This window comes from Diospyros lotus, chromosome 11, assembly GCF_014633365.1.
Source record: "Diospyros lotus cultivar Yz01 chromosome 11, ASM1463336v1, whole genome shotgun sequence".
In the NCBI taxonomy this organism is placed as follows: Eukaryota; Viridiplantae; Streptophyta; class Magnoliopsida; order Ericales; family Ebenaceae; genus Diospyros; species Diospyros lotus.
In genome coordinates, this window is record NC_068348.1 from 18,518,741 (window position 1) to 18,524,458 (window position 5,718).

The window sequence follows — 5,718 nt, forward strand, 5'->3', positions numbered from 1 at the left end:
CATGAGTGAATATGGCCGAGAGCATGAATGAATAACCCATGCACAATCCATCTTTTTTTTCTAATGTCTCTTGTTAAGCTTCACATTAAAGGGTCCAATTGGTGCACACGGAGTGGCCCAAGCACGCTTCATAAATTTACCACGTGTAAGCCACTATCGAGGTGGACCTGTGTCTCCTGAAGCTTCCACTAGTTGTTTAAAATACAAAATCAGTTGACTGATTTTAAGGAACTGTTGATCGTTTTTTCCAACTCTTGAAAAAATTATCGACCAATAACAAAAGCAGTTGACAGTTTCACTTCATATGTTGCATGGCCTCCATTTAGCTACATATGGTTTATAAACACTTAACATACTCCGTCATTGACTTATAATGACATGTTAAGACCCACTATTAACTCTTGATGTTATTGAAAACATTATAAATGCATGGACCTGATTAAAAATACCATATTTTACGATATGTAATTTTCTAGATTCATTACTTAATAATAATACTAAACCTCTTTTATACTTGTCGAACATTTCGACTCATCTTAAGAATCTCTTAAGAAGTCATTTTGGTACAACATGGGGGATTGTTGAAGGTAACCCCGCAGTGAACAACTCGATTACTGCTCCTTATGAGCATCAGGCCATCTCCAATGGAGACGGCAAAACATCACACCAAAATGGTGTGATGAACAGTGGGATGCCATATTTAGCATCCCACTGTTCACCCACGACAAAAATATCGTGGGAAGTTAATGCCCAAATTACCTTTCCCCTTTCAATGTAAAAAAATGTTATTCCCATTATATCATTTTTAAATTTTGTTTTAGTATGTATAATAATTGATTTTAGTCTTAATTTATATATTTAATTTGATCATTATTTTTAAGAACATAATAAATTAAAATTAAGCAAAAACAATTATAATTATTTAACAAGATAAAATAAATTACCCCATAGGATTTAAAAAGTTGAGAACAACATGAGCAATACAGAAGCGTAAACATTGAAAATTAAATTGCAAGATACACTAAAAATGAAAGACAAATATTTAATAATCCGGTAGATTATTTTCAGATCCTCTAAGACCATCAAAATAATGACCAAATGGAGTTGAAGAACTTCCGAGTTCTCTGTTCTTTTCGTATAAACTCGCATAGTTCTGGATCTGAAATAGAGCTCAAATCTTTTAGTAGAATTTTATTTTCAGAACAAAATTCCGTCGCGTTAGCTTTTTTTAGATTACTTTCAGTTCGAGCTCTCTGAATTTCATAAATTTCCTGTCTATCTTCAATTCCCTTACATATGATTTCAGCGAGTTGACTTTGCTCTTCCATCTTTTCTGCAATCATTTTTGAAAACTCTTCTTCATTTTTCCCTTTTGATTTCGCCTTTTTAATCCTAATAGGCCGTTGACTCGAATTGTCGCTTGGATTTTGTTCATTTATATCAAAAGAAAATGAAGACAATCCAGGAGACCCTGAGGTAGGAGTCTCCAGAGTTGGAGACTCTACTTGTGTTTGAAAGCTTGATAATTCCACTTGCACGTGTTTTCCAAATTTTTTTGTATCCTTAAGGATGGGCCAGACATGATCAAATTTAATCCTGTGACAATAAGATTTTGGCTCGATCGATTTATAAAATGATATCAATATACATGTTAATATTTATTACGAATAATATAAGAATACAAACTTTTCAATCAATACTTACAATATCTTGTTCAGCAGCACCACTTGGATTCAGATTTTCCACTTGTCGAATGCATCCTCGCAATTTGCTAATAACTTTTGAAATTGTCGTGTAGCGAGTCTGCAATGATCTTAGCGGTCAAGTCTGAGTAATACACTTTGGTAGTGCGTTATTGTAATCAATCTCAACTCGAGACCAGAATCTCTCTTTCGTTTGATTCATACCTATGATCGGGTTTTTAGAAACATCTAGATATACATGACATATGTGTATATCTTCTTAAACGGTGTATGAGCCACTTTGTTTGTTGGAACTCATTTTTTGTTGGTTAGTAGAAGGTGGAGGTAGCAGAAGATGAATGTTAGCAGAAGGTAAATGTGGCAAATAATGAAGAGGCTCACACTATTTATAGTAAAATAAAAAGAAGGATAGGGTTAGATATGGGAAATCAAATCCAATGGGTGAGGTTTGATGATATCCAATAAATGGTTGTGATGCAGGTTCGCATAACGAGGTGAGACTTGGGGATAAGATAGGGTTAGGTATGGGGAATTAAATCCAATGGGTGAGGTTTCATGATATCCAATCAATAATTGTGATGCATGTTCGCATAACGAGGTGAGACTTGGGGATAAGATAGGGTTAGGTATGGGGAATTAAATCCAATGGGTGAGGTTTCATGATATCCAATCAATGGTTGTGATGCATGTTCGCATAACGAGGTGAGACTTGGGGATAAGATAGGGTTAGGTATAGGGAATTAAATTCAATGGGTGAGGTTTGATGATATCCAATCAATGGTTGTGATGCATGTTTGCATAACGAGGTGAGAATTGAGGATAAGATATATCCGACAACTATAAATTGCAACACTCAGTATTTGCAAAAAATCATTGAAAAAGATATTCCCTATTGACGATAATGAATTTCAATCTTGGAGGTCCCTCAAATTGTTCTACTTCTTCGGCATCGTTGTCCGAAAGTGATAATGATAACGAAGTAGAACTTACGAATCACCTAGCAGCAATTGATGTCCAAATTGAAGCAGTCAGTCTTTTGTATAGCAACAATAACATCCTTCTCGCTCACCTGCTTGATCAGAAACAACACCAACCGATACATGGAGGCTCGATACCTGGTCATATCATCATTCATCCAAATCGGGAGGCTGCCGATGAAAGATTGTTCAACGACTACTTTGTCAAGAACCCACGTTACGACGAAGGGATGTTTCGCCGCCGCTTTCGAATGTCACGAAGATTATTTTTGCATATATTTCAAGCCGCCGCAGCTCATGACAACTACTTTGTACAGAAAATGGATGCTCTAAGAAGACTTGATTTGTCATTGATTCAAAAGGTAACTGTTGTGTTTCGGATGTTGGCATATGGTGTCGCAGCAGATGCAACTGATGAGTACATCAAAATTGGGGAGTCCACTGCTATTGAAAGTATGAAGAAATTTTGTTGTGCTGTTGTGGAGGTATTTGGGGGTCGATATCTGAGGTCACCAAACGCTGACAACATTGCGAGCCTGCTCTATGTTGGTAGACAACGTGGTTTTCTTGGAATGTTGGGTAGTTTTGATTGTATGCACTGGAAATGGAAAAATTGTCCAACCGCTTGGGTCGGCCAATATGCAGGCTGAAGTGGATTTCCAACAATTATTCTTGATGCTGTAGCAGATTACGATCTTTGTATATGGCACACACACTTCGATATGCCGGGTTCAAATAACGACATTAATGTTTTGGAGGCCTCTCATCTGTTCGCCAACCTAGCTGAAGGTATTACTCCTCTCGCTAATTACGTTATATAGGGACACGAATATAATATGGATTACTATTTAGCAGACGGTATATACCCGAAGTTATCTACTCTTGTACAAATAATTCATGAGCCACGTGGTCCCAATAAAAAAATATTTTGCAATGAAACAAGAGAGTTGTAGAAAAGATGTAGAACGGACATTTGGGGTTCTACAATCTAGATTTGCAATAGTTACAGGACTGTCACGCTTTTGGTAAAAAAGTGTTTTACACGATATAATGATTGTGTGCATTATTATGCACAACATGATTATCGAGGATGAACGTGATGTTGAGTCGCCAATTCGAAATTGGGTAGAAGCACCAAGTCTAGACGTTGAGATGGTTGTTGATGAAGGCACCCGATTTCAAGAATTCCTCGCTCGACACCGAAAAATCAAGGATAAAGAGGCTCACATTGCACTTCAAAATGAATTGATTGAACATTTGTGGAAGGAATATACTAATTCTGAGAATTAAATGTCGAGTCTTAATTGTATTTTTTTCTTTGTAATATTTTTTCATTCAAATAATCTTTTTTGAATCTTGTCGTGTTAAATTATAAATCTTGTAGATTGCGATATTATGTATAATATCGTATTTTATTTTTTAAATAAATGTAATATTTTATGTAAATATGTATAATTTTTTTTTTACATATTTAATTTGCAATTGCATAAATAATTAAGTAATTTTTTGAAATAAATTAATTGTTATGAATTAAAGAAATAAGAAAATAGAAATAATACTATTCATTTGGTGTAACTTTTGGTGTAATGGGTTAGAGATGTCTTGATAGGATAGTATGAAAGTTATACCATTTTAGTGCAAAAAGTTGCACAATTTTGAAGTTTTGGGTTAGAGATAGTCTCGTGGGTTCTTTCCGTGGAAAAAATAGGATGAAAATTTAAGGGGGATGGGAGCCTGACAGTTGGCAATTGGCCAGTCCACTATGTTCGTATTACCTATATATATATACCTATATATATAGTACATAAATAAATACAATTATATATATTATGCTTAACTGGTATATTTATATTATACCTATATATATGTATTTATAAACCTATATTTAGCCCATTTGACTCACTTAGGCAAATAAATTTTTCTTTAAATTGAACTTGAATTTATTTCTTTAAACCTTTAAATATTTTGAAATGTTGTCATAGGAAATTACACTTAATACTTTGAGGTTTGACTAAAAGATACAAACACCCCTAACATTTAAAAAAGACAAAGATTCTAATTGTAAAAGAAATAATAAAAAATCATTCTAATCTTAGAATTTTCATACAAATTATTTCTCTAACCTCTCATCTTTATTTCGCTTGGAAAGCCATTATGATTGTTAGCTACTATTATAAGAAAAATCGTGATTGAAACTAACAATTATGGTTAAGAGTCATATTTTTTTAATTGGAGAGATTGTCATTTTGATTGAGAAAGAGAAAAAAAATAAAAAATCTTAGGAAAGAAATTAGACACAACGAAAAGTTAGTCGCTAGAGTGAGAAGAAACAAAGAGGAAATGTCAAAAAATATGAGGGAATTGTTGTCATTTATTTTATAATATAAGCAAATGTCATATTTTGTTGGTTTGAAATTTTGTTAATAAATTAAATTCTTAAAACATCATTTTATCTATTTTGTTTAGAAAAATAAAAAAATAACTATAGTAAGATACTAATAAGATTTGAACTCATAACATATCCAATTACTATAAATTTGAAAATATTTTGATCATTATATCACATCCCCTTTCATAGTTAAATTTTATTGAAAACTAACATTTGAAATATGATTCTTAAACACTAATAAATGAATATTTATTTAAAATCTTTTAAATTTTTATTTTTATATTTATGATACAAATAATCTCTCTAATATGGATCATGCTATTGATATTCCTTAAATTATACTTTGAATTATATAATGCATTATAAATGACAAGAATACTTATCGAGACTCACTGTCTTAGGTGAATGATATTTTAGATATTTTAATTACATTATATAATTTAAGATATAAATCATGATGTATCAATAATATTTTTTCTCCCATATTAATAATGTTAACATTTGTAAGATGATAATAATATAGAGAAAATAAGTTTAGATTTATAAAATAGAGGAGATTGCTCATTATTTGAAAATATTAAAAATATATATATTTTTAAAGGTCAAAAGTGTAATTTACGTTTATGATGACAGTAATCTGCTAGTTGAT

The 5,718-nt window shown here is 32.3% G+C and overlaps 1 pseudogene; it reads left to right on the forward strand.

Annotated features, from left to right (window-relative positions):
• Positions 1-2,604: 2,604 nt before the first annotated feature.
• LOC127812759 (uncharacterized) lies at positions 2,605-3,970 on the forward strand (annotated as a pseudogene).
• Positions 3,971-5,718: the final 1,748 nt, after the last annotated feature.